The sequence below is a fragment of the Arachis hypogaea genome, chromosome 15 (genome assembly GCF_003086295.3).
Source record: "Arachis hypogaea cultivar Tifrunner chromosome 15, arahy.Tifrunner.gnm2.J5K5, whole genome shotgun sequence".
In the NCBI taxonomy this organism is placed as follows: domain Eukaryota; kingdom Viridiplantae; phylum Streptophyta; class Magnoliopsida; order Fabales; family Fabaceae; genus Arachis; species Arachis hypogaea.
The window spans coordinates 61,840,546-61,852,707 of NC_092050.1; the positions used below are offsets into that span (position 1 = coordinate 61,840,546).

Sequence of the window (12,162 nt, forward strand, 5' to 3'; positions counted from 1 at the left end):
TCTCCGTGGGATTCGACCCTTACTCACGTAAGGTATTACTTGGACGACCCAGTGCACTTGCTGGTTAGTTGTATCGAAGTTGTGACAATTATGAATTAAGATCAGAGCACCAAGCTTTGGAGCCATTACCAAGATTTGTTCGAGCCTGGAGATCACAATTTCGTGCACCAAGTTTTTGGCGCCGTTGCCGGGGATTGTTTGAGTTTGGACAACTGACGGTTCATCTTGTTGCCCAGATCAGGTAATTTTCTTTTTGTTTTAAAAATATTTTCAAAAAAAAAAAATTTCAAAAATTTTTCCTTTGTTTTCGAAAAAAAAATGTTTTCAAAAATAAATTATTCTATAGCTTCAAAATTTTTAAGAATGAATTCTAGTGTTTCATGAAGCATGTTGAAGCCTGGCTGGCTGTAAAGCCATGTCTCAATTCTTATACTCAAGAGAAGAGCTTCTTTATCTTTCTTAGCCAATTGGCTGTTGAATGTAAGGAATGTCAGGCGTGTCATGTCTAAGTTACATACTAAAGCTTGGCTGGCTATCAAGCCATGCCTGACCCTTTGATTGGAGCTTTAGAGCATAAGATTCTTGGAATTCATATTAAAAATTTTGAATCCTTATTTTTCTTTTTTCTAAATAATTTTCGAAAAAAAATTAAATAAAAATAAAAATACAAAAAAAGTAGAAAATCATAAAAATCAAAAATATTTTGTGTTTCTTGTTTGAGTCTTGAGTCATATCATAAGTTTGGTGTCATCTGCATGTGCATCTTGCATTTTTCGAAAATTTCATGCATTCATGGTGTTCTTCATGATCTTCAAGTTGTTCTTGGTAAGTCTTCTTGTTTGATCTTGATGATTTTTTGTTTTGTGTCTTTTCATGTTTATCATATGCATTCTTGAATTCTTAGTGCCTAAGCATTAAAGAATTCTAAGTTTGGTGTCTTGCATGTTTTCTTTGCATTAAAAATTTTTCAAAATTGTGTCTATGATGTTCATCTTGACATTCATAGTGTTCTTGGTGTTCATCTTGACATTCATAGCATTCTTGCATGCATCACATGTTTTGATCTAAAAATTTCATGCATTGCATCTTTTTAGTGTTTTTCTCTCTCATCATAAAAATTCAAAAATCAAAAAAATATCTTTCCCTTTTTCTCTCATCAAATTCGAAAATTTGAGTTGACTTTTTCAAAAATTTTTAAAATTTAGTTGTTTCTTATGAGTCAAATCAAATTTTCAATTTGAAAATCTTATCTTTTTCAAAATCTTTTTCAAAAATCAAATCTTTTTCAAAATTCTTAGTTGTTTTCGAAAATTTTAAAAATATTTTTCAAAAATCTTTTTCTTATTTTTATACCAAATTTTCGAAAATAACAATAACAATTAATGTTTTGATTCAAAAATTTGAAGTTTGTAACTTGCTTGTTAAGAAAGATTCAAACTTTAAGTTCTAGAATCATATCTTGTGATTTCTTATGAATCAAGTCATTAATTGAGGTTTTAAAAATCAAATCTTTTTCAAAACTAATTTCAATCATATCTTTTCAAAAATATCTTCTTATCTTATCTTTTTCAAAAATATCTTTTCAAAATATCTTCTCTAACTTCCCAACTTCTTATCTTTTCAAATTTGTTTCAACTAACTAACTAACTTTTTGTTTGTTTCTTAACTTTTTCAGAACTACCTAACTAACTCTCTCTCTCTCTAATTTTTGAAAATATCTTCCCTCTTTTTCAAAAATTTCTTTTTTTATTAATTAATTATTTTTATTTTTAATTTTAAAAAATTTTTCGAAAAAAAAAATTTACTAACCTTTTTCAAAAACTATTTTCGAAAATCACTAACTCTTTTTCAAAAAACTGTTTTCGAAAATTCACTTCCCCCTCTCATCTTCTTCTATTTGTTTATTGATATACTAACATCTTTCCTTCAACTCTCCAAAAATCCGAACCCCCTCTCTCTCTGAGTTCAGATTTTCTTCCCTTCTTTTCTTTTACTAACCCAAGGATCCCTATACGGTGGTATAAAGGATCCATATTATTATTTTTTCTGTGCCCTCTTCTTTGTCATATGAGCAAGAGCAAGGACAAGAACATTCTTGTTAAAGCAGATCCAGAATCTGAAAGGACTCTGAAAGAAAAAATTAAGAGAAGCTAAAATACAACAATCCAGAGATAACCTTTCAGAAATTTTCGAACAGGAAGAGGAGATGGCAGCCGAAAATAATAATAATGTAAGGAAGATGCTTGGTGACTTTACTGCACCTAATTCCAATTTACATGGAAGAAGCATCTCCATTCCTGCCATTGGAGCAAACAACTTTGAGCTGAAACCTCAGTTAGTTTTTCTGATGCAGCAGAACTGCAAGTTTCATGGACTTCCATCTGAAGATCCTTTTCAGTTCTTAACTGAATTCTTGCAGATATGTGATACTATTAAGACTAATGGAGTAGATCCTGAAGTCTACAGGCTCATGCTTTTCCCTTTTGCTGTAAGAGACAGAGCTAGATTATGGTTGGATTTTCAACCCAAAGACAACCTGAACTCTTGGGATAAGCTGGTCACGGCTTTCTTAGCCAAGTACTTTCCTCCTCAAAAGCTGAGCAAGCTTAGAGTGGATGTTCAAACTTTCAAACAGAAAGAAGGTGAATCCCTCTATGAAGCTTGGGAAAGATACAAACAGTTGACCAAAAAGTGTCCTTCTGACATGCTTTCAGAATGGACCATCCTGGATATATTCTATGATGGTCTGTCTGAGTTATCTAAGATGTCATTGGATACTTCTGCAGGTGGATCCATTCACCTAAAGAAAACGCCTGCAGAAGCTCAAGAACTCATTGACATGGTTGCTAATAACCAGTTCATGTACACTTCTGAAAGGAATCCTGTGAATAATGGGACGCCTATGAAGAAGGGAGTTCTTGAAGTTGATACTCTGAATGCCATATTGGCTCAGAACAAAATATTGACTCAGCAAGTCAATATGATTTCTCAGAGTCTGAATGGAATGCAAGCTGCATCCAATAGTACTCAAGAGGCATCTTCTGAAGAAGAAGCTTATGATCCTGAGAACCTTGCAATAGTAGAGGTGAATTACATGGGTGAACCTTATGGAAACACCTATAACTCATCCTGGAGAAATCATCCAAATTTCTCATGGAAGGATCAAAAGCCTCAACAAGGCTTTAATAATGGTGGAAGAAACAGGGTTAACAATAATAAACCTTTCCCATCATCCACTCAGCAACAGACAGAGAACACTGAACAAAATGCTTCTAATTTAGCAAATCTAGTCTCTGATCTATCCAAGGCCATTGTAAGTTTCATGAATGAAACAAGATCTTCCATTAGAAATTTGGAAGCACAAGTGGGCCAGCTGAGTAAAAGTATCACTGAAATCCCTCCCAGTACTCTCCCAAGCAATACAGAAGAGAATCCAAAAGGAGAGTGCAAGGCCATTGACATAAGCACCATGGCCGAACCTGTAAGGAGAGGAGAGGACGTGAATCCCAAGGAGGAAGACCTCCTGGGACGTCCAGTGGTCAATAAGGAGCTTCCCTCTAAGGAACCAAAGGACTCTGAGGCTCATCTAGAGACCATAGAGATTCCATTGAACCTCCTTATGCCCTTCATGAGCTCTGATGAGTATTCCTCTTCTGAAGAGAATGAGGATGTTACTGAAGAGCAAACTGCCAAGTTTCTTGGTGCAATCATGAAGCTGAATGCCAAATTATTTGGCATTGATGCTTGGGAAGTTGAACCTCCCTTGTTCATCAATGAACTAAGTGATCTGGATCAACTAACATTGTCTCAGAAGAAACAGGATCCTGGAAAGTTCATAATACCCTGTACCATAGGCACCATGATCTTTAAGGCTCTATGTGACCTCGGTTCAGGAATAAACCTCATGCCCCTCTCTGTAATAGAGAAACTGGGAATCTATGGGGTGCAAGCTGCTAAAATCTCATTAGAGATGGCAGACAGCTCAAGAAGACAGGCTTATGGACAAGTAGAAGATGTATTAGTAAAGGTTGAGGGACTTTACATACCTACTGATTTCATAGTCCTGGATACTGGAAAGGAAGAGGATGAATCCATCATCCTAGGAAGACCTTTCCTGGCCACAGCAAGAGCTGTGATTGATGTTGACAGAGGTGAAATAGTCCTTCAATGGAATGAGAACTCCCTTGTATTCAAAACTCAAGGATCTCCCTCTGCAACCATGGAGAGGAAGCTTGAAAAGCTTCTCTCAAAGCAGAGTCAACCAGAGCCCCCACAATCAAACTCTAAGTTTGGTGTTGGGAGGCCACAACCAAACTCTAAGTTTGGTGTTGAACTCCCATATCCAAACTCTAAGTTTGGTGTTGGAGAGTCTCAACAAAGCTCTGCACATCTGTGAGGCTCCATGAGAGCCCACTGTCAAGCTATTGACATTAAAGAAGCGCTTGTTGGGAGGCAACCCAATGTTTATCTAATTCTTATTTTTATTGTTTTTCATGTTTTCTTAGGTTCATAATCATGTGGAGTCACAAAATAAATAAAAAAAATTCAAAAACGGAATCAAAAACAGCAGAAGAAAAATCACACCCTGGAGGAGCATCTGTCTGGCGTTCAAACGCCAGAACAGAGCATAGTTCTAGCGCTGAAGACCCAGAATGGGAGCATCCTGGCGCTGAACGCCCAGAACAAGCATGGTTCTGGCATTCAACGCCAGAAATGGCAGCAAATGGGCGTTGAACGCCCAAAATGGGCACCAACCTGGCGCTGAACGCCCAGAGTTGTGTGCAAGGGCATTTTGCATGCCTAAATTGGTGCAGGGATGTAAATGCCTTGACACCTCAAGATCTGTGGACCTCACAGGATCACCTCAGGATCTGTGGACCCCACAGGATCCCCACCTACCTCCACTCACTCTCTTCTCTCTTCTCAATCATCCTCTATTCCCAATAAACACTCTTCCCTATTAACTCTTTACCACTCACATCCAAACACCCACTTTCCTTCAAAATTCAACATCTCTTTCCCACCCAATCCGACCCATATGGCCGAATACACATCTCCCTCCATCTCCTCCATATCTTCTTCTTATTCTTCTATTCTTTCTTCTTTTGCTCGAGGGCGAGCAACATTCTAAGTTTGGTGTGGTAAAAGCATAGCTTTTTTGTTTTTTCCATAACCATTGATGGCACCTAAGGCCAGAGAAACCTCTAGAAAGAGGAAAGGGAAGACAAAAGCTTCCATCAAGGGTCTATAGCTCAGTGGTAGAATATTTGACTGCAAATCAAGAGATCCCTGAGATACCTCAGGGGATACATTTTCTTCCACACAATTATTGGGAGCAACTAAGGGTGGAACATCAAGAGCACTCCATCATCCTTCATGAAATCAGAGAAGATCTAAAAGCAATGAAGGAGGAGCAGCCAAGGCAAGGAAGAGACATAGAAGAGCTCAAGGACATCACTAAGGTGGACTCATTCCTTGTTCTTACTTTCTCTGTTTTTCATTTTCTATGTTATGTGCTTATCTATGTTTGTGTCTTCATTACATGATCATTAGTAGTTAGTAACTCTGTCTTAAAGTTATGAATGTCCTATGAATCCATCACCTCTCTTAAAATAAAAACTGTTTTAATTCAAAAGAACAAGAAGTACATGAGTTTTGAATTTATCCTTGAACTTAGTTTAATTATATTGATGTGGTGATAATGCTTCTTGTTTTCTGAATGTATGCTTGAACAGTGCATATGTCTTTTGAAGTTGTTGTTTAAGAATGTTAAATATGTTGGCTCTTGAAAGAATGATGACTAGGAGACATGTTATTTGATAATCTGAAAAATCATAAAAATGATTCTTGAAGCAAGAAAAAGCAGCAAAGAGCAAAGCTTGCAGAAAAAAAAAAAGGCGAAAAAAAAAATAATAAAAAAATATAGAAAGAAAAAGAAAAAGCAAGCAGAAAAAGCCAAAAGCTCTTAAAACCAAGAGGCAAGAGCAAACAGCCAATAACCCTTAAAACCAAAAGGCAAGGGCAAATAAAAAGGATCCCAAGGCTTTGAGCATCAGTGGATAGGAGGGCCTAAAGGAATAAAATCCTGGTCTAAGCGGCTAAACCAAGCTGTCCCTAACCATGTGCTTGTGGCGTGTAGGTGTCAAGTGAAAACTTGAGACTGAGCGGTTAAAGTCAAGGTCCAAAGCAAAAAAAGAGTGTGCTTAAGAACCCTGGACACCTCTAATTGGGGACTTTAGCAAAGCTGAGTCACAATCTGAAAAGGTTCACCCAATTATGTGTCTGTGGCATTTATGTATCCGGTGGTAATACTGGAAAACAAAGTGCTTAGGGCCACGGCCAAGACTCATAAAATAGCTGTGTTCAAGAATCATCATACTGAACTAGGAGAATCAATAACACTATCTGAACTCTGAGTTCCTATAGATGCCAATCATTCTGAACCTCAATGGATAAAGTGAGATGCCAAAACTATTCAAGAGGCAAAAAAGCTATAAGTCCCGCTCATATGATTGAAGCTCTGTTTCATTGATAGTTTGGAATTTATAGTATATTCTATTCTTTTTATCCTATTTTGATTTTCAGTTGCTTGGGGACAAGCAACAATTTAAGTTTGGTGTTGTGATGAGCGGATAATTTATACGCTTTTTGACATTGTTTTTAGTATGTTTTTAGTAGGATCTAGTTACTTTTAGGGATGTTTTTAATAGATTTTGTGTTAAATTCACATTTCTGGACTTTACTATGAGTTTGTGTGTTTTTCTGTGATTTCAGGTATTTTCTGGCTGAAATTGAGGGACTTGAGCAGAAATCAGATTCAGAGGTTGAAGAAGGACTGCTGATGCTGTTGGATTCTGACCTCCCTGCACTCAAAATGGATTTTCTGGAGCTACAGAACTCTAAATGGCGCGCTTCCAATTGCGTTGGAAAGTAGACATCCAGGGCTTTCCAGCAATATATAATAGTCCATACTTTGGCTAATAATTGACGACGTAAACTGGCGTTCAACGCCAGCCTTCTGCCCAAATCTGGCGTCCAGCGCCAGAAAAGGATCCAAAACCAGAGTTGAACGCCCAAACTGGCACAGAAACTGGCGTTCAACTCCACAAATAGCCTCTGCACGTGGAACACTTAAGCTCAGCCCAAACACACACCAAGTGGGCCCCGGAAGTGGATTTATGCATCAATTACTTACTCATGTAAACCCTAGTGACTAGTTTATTATAAATAGGACCTCTTACTATTGTATTAGACGTCTTTTTGACCATCTGGGGATTACCTTATGATCCTTTGATCACGTTTTGGGGGCTGGCCATCTCGGCCATGCCTGGACCTTTCACTTATGTATTTTCAACGGTAGAGTTTCTACACTCCATAGATTAAGGTGTGGAGCTCTGCTGTTCCTCAAAGATTAATGCAAAGTACTACTGTTTTCTATTCAATTCTTCTTATTTCGCTTCTAAGATATCCATTCGCACCCAAGAACGTGATGAAGGTGATGATTATGTGTGACACTCATCATCCTTCTCCCCTATGAACGCGTGCCTGACAAACACTTCTGTTCTACATGAATTAAGCTAGAATGAATATCTCTTAGATCTCCTAACCAGAATCTTCATGGCGTAAGCTAGAATGATGGCGGCATTCAAGAGAATCTGGAAGGTCTAAACCTTGTCTGTGGTATTCTGAGTAGGATTCAATGATTGAATGACTGTGATGAGCTTCAAACTCGCGAGTGCTGGGCGTTAGTGACAGACGCAAAAGGAGGGTGAATCCTATTCCAGCATGATCGAGAACCGACAGATGAATAGCCGTGCCGTGACAGGGTGCATGAGCATATTATTCACTGAGAGGAGGGGATGTAGCCACTGACAACGGTGATGCCCTTGCATACAGCCAGCCATGGAAAGGAGTAAGACAGATTGGATGAAGATAGCAGGAAAGCAGAGGTTCAGAGGAACGAAAAGCATCTCCATTCGCTTATCTGAAATTCCTACCAATGATTTACATAAGTATCTCTATCTCTATTTTAATATATATTCGAAAACACCATTATCACTTTATATCCGCCTGACTGAGATTTACAAGGTGACCATAGCTTGCTTCATACCAACAATCTCCGTGGGATTCGACCCTTACTCACGTAAGGTATTACTTGGACGACCCAGTGCACTTGCTGGTTAGTTGTATCGAAGTTGTGACAATTATGAATTAAGATCAGAGCACCAAGCTTTGGAGCCATTACCAGGATTTGTTCGAGCCTGGAGATCACAATTTCGTGCACCATGAGTCTTGGCCGTGGCCCTAAGCACTTTGTATTCCAGTATTACCACCGGATACTTAAATGCCACAGACACATAACTGGGTGAACCTTTTCAGATTGTGACTCAGTTTTGCTAGAGTTCCCAATTAGAGGTGTCCAGGGTTCTTAAGCACACTCTGTCTTTGCTTTGGATCTCGACTTTAACCGCTCAGTCTCAAGTTTTCACTTGACACCTTCACACCACAAGCACATGGTTAGGGACAGCTTGGTTTAGCCACTTAGGCCAGGATTTTATTCCTTTAGGCCCTCCTATCCGCTGATGCTCAAAGCCTTGGATCCTTTTTATTACCCTTGCCTTTTGGTTTTAAGGGCTATTGGCTTTTTGCTCTTGCCTTTTGGTTTAAAGATCTTTTGGCTTTTTCTGCTTGCTTTTTCTTTCTCTTTCCTTTTGTTTTTTCGCCATATTTTTTTTCGCAAGCTTCTGTATTCACTGCTTTTTCTTGCTTCAAGAATCAATTTTATGATTTTTCAGATTATCAATAACATTTCTCCTTTTCATCATTCTTACAAGAGCCAACATATTTAACATTCATAAACCACAATATCAAAAGACATATACACTGTTCAAGCATTCATTCAGAAAACAAAAAGTATTGTCACCACATCAAAATAATTAAACTAGTTTCAAGGATGAATTCCAAATCCTGTACTTCTTGTCCTTTTGTAATTAAAACATTTTTTCATTTAAGAAAGGTGATGGATTCATAGGATGTTCATAACTTTAAGGCATAGACTCTAATCTTTATTTATTATTTAATGGAGATAATATAAATTAGGCATAAAATCAGACACTTAGCAATAAAAGAAAAGAAACTAAAGACATAAAGACAAATGACTCTAATTCTAATACTCATATACTCTTAAAATAGATAAAAGGTTATCACAGAGTTAGGACTCAACAACCTTTGCTTTGGGAGGTAGATGCCTCTTTAGTCTGTGGAGTGCTTGGCCCTTCAAGAGATAGCTTCTAGCGCTTCCGTTCTTTCAGTTCACGCCTGGTGCACGAAATTGTGATCATCAACAGTGGCGCCAAAGACTTGGAGCTCTCAAATGTGAATCACACTTTGTCATAATTTCGCACAACTAACCAGCAAGTGCACTGGGTCGTCCAAGTAATAAACCTTACGTGAGTAAGGGTTGATCCCACGGAGACTGTCGGCTTGAAGCAAGCTATGGTCATCTTGTAAATCTCAGTCAGGCAGATTCAAATGGTTATGGAGAATTGATAATTAAAATATGAATAAAACATAAAATAAAGATAGAGATACTTATGCAATTCATTGGTAGGAATTTCAGATAAGCGTATGGAGATGCTTTGTTCCTTCTGAACCTCTGTTTTCCTATTGCCTTCTTCCAATCATTCATACTCCTTTCCATGGCAAGTTGTATGTTGGGCATCACCGTTGTCAATGGCTACTTCCCGTCCTCTCAGTAAAAATGTTCTACGCACGCTGTCACCGCACGGCTAATCATCTGTCGGTTCTCGATCATGTTGGAATAGGATCCATTGATCCTTTTGCGTCTGTCACACGCCCAACACTCGCGAGTTTGAAGCTCGTCACAGTCATCTCTTCCCAGATCCTACTCAGAATACCACAGACAACGTTTAGACGTTCCGGATCTCAGAAATGGTCGCCAATAATTCTAGCCTATACCACGAAGGTTCTAATCTTAGATTAGAAACCCAAGAGATACACATTCAAGCTTGTTTGCATGTAGAACGGAAGTGGTTGTCAGGCACGCGTTCATAAGTGAGAATGATGATGAGCGTCACATAATCATCACATTCATCATGTTCTTGTGTGCGAATAAATATCTTAGAGAAGAAATAGGCTTGAGTTGAATAGAAAAACAATAGTACTTTGCATTAATTCATGAGGAACAGCAGAGCTCCACACCTTAATCTAAGGTGTGTAGAAACTCCACCGTTGAAAATACATAAGAACAAGAAGTCTAGGCATGGTTGTGAGGCCAGCCTCAAACGTTAACAGGTCTATGAAAGTATGAAAATACAATAGCAAAAGGTCCTATTTATAGAAAACTAGTAGCCTAAGGTTACAGAAATAGGTAATTAATGCAAAAATCTTCTTCCGGGCCCACTTGGTGTGTGATTGGGCTGAGCATTGAAGCTTTCACATGTAGAGACTTTTCTTGGAGTTAAACGCCAGTTTTTGTGCCAGTTTGGGCGTTTAACTCCAGCTTTTATGCCAGTTCTGGCGTTTTGACGCCAGAATTTTTGTGCTGACTTGGAATGTCGGTTTGGGCCATCAAATCTCGGGCAAAGTATGGACTATTATATATTTTTGGAAAGCCCAGGATGTCTACTTTCCAACGCAATTGAGAGCGTGCCAATTGTGCTTCTGTAGCTCCAGAAAATCCACTTTAAATGCAGAGAGGTCAGAATCCAACAGCATCTGCAGTCCTTTTTCAGCCTCTGAATCAGATTGTTGCTCAGGTCCCTCAATATCAGCCAAAAAATACCTAAAATCACAGAAAAATACACAAACTTAAAGTAAAGTCTAGAAATATGATTTTTATTTAAAAACTAATAAAAACATAACAAAAACTAATTAAAATATACTAAAAACATACTAAAAATAATGCCAAAAAGCATATAAATTATCCGCTCATCAACGCCCTTGCTCTTCTTGTTCCCTAAGCAGCTACAGAGTATGCTATTTTGATTTTGCTGTTCTTCCTTCAGTTGATCCATAACTTCTTGCAACTTGGTGATAGATGCTTCTAGGTGCCCCCAGTATTCAAATTGAGGAATTTCCGAGAGGAACTCCTGTGCTCTCCTCTTGATGGGATCGTCCTGCACTTGTCCTTCCATTGACTTTTTGGTGATTGGTTGCTCAACTGAAATATACTCATCTACTCCCATCTTTACTCCAGCATCTTTACATAACAGGGAGATCAAGCTTGGATAAGCCAATTTGGCATCTTTGGAGTTCTTGTTTGCAGAAGTGAGTGCCCCTATCACTGATTAGTGCTCTAGGGACACCAAACCTGCTGAAGATATGTTTCTGGAGGAACTTCAGCACTGTCCTAGTATCATTAGTAGGTGTGGCAATGGCCTCTACCCATTTGGATACATAGTCGATTGCCACCAGAATATAAGTGTTTGAGTATGATGGTGGGAAAGGCCCCATGAAGTCAATACCCCATACATCAAACAACTCAATCTCCAAGATTCCTTGTTGAGGCATGGCGTAACCATGAGGCAGATTACCAGCTCTCTGGCAACTGTCACAATTATGTACAAACTCTCGAGAATCTCTATAGAGGGTAGGCCAGTAGAAGCCACATTGGAGGACCTTGGTGGCTGTTCGCTTACCTCCGAAGTGGCCTCCATATTGTGATCCATGGCAATGCCATAAGATCTTCTGTGCTTCTTCTCTAGGCACACACCTACGGATTATTCCGTCTGCACATCTCTTAAAGAGATAGGGTTCATCCCACAAGTAGTACTTTGCATCAGTAATTAATTTTTTCTTTTGTTGCCTGCTGTACTCCCTAGGTATGAACCTTGCAGCTTTATAGTTTACAATGTCTGCAACCATGGTGTTTCCTGAATGGCGAACAAATGCTCATCCGGAAAGGTTTTAGAGATCTCAATAGAAGGAAAGGACACCCCTTCTACTGGTTCTATCCGGGACAGATGATTAGCCACTTGGTTTTCTGTCCCTTTTCTGTCACTTATTTCTATATCAAACTCTTGCAGAAGCAACACCCATCTTATGAGCCTGGGTTTTGAATCCTACTTTGTAAGTAGATATTTAAGAGCAGCATGGTCAGTGTACACAATCACTTTTGATCCTACTAAATATGATCTAAAA

General features: G+C 38.6%; 1 non-coding gene across 1 annotated transcript; it reads right to left on the bottom strand.

Moving 5' to 3' along the window:
* Nucleotides 1–2,602: 2,602 nt before the first annotated feature.
* LOC112752157 (small nucleolar RNA R71) lies at nt 2,603–2,710 on the bottom strand. The gene has a single exon (XR_003176604.1). It is a non-coding gene; the product is annotated as a small nucleolar RNA R71 (small nucleolar RNA).
* Nucleotides 2,711–12,162: the final 9,452 nt, after the last annotated feature.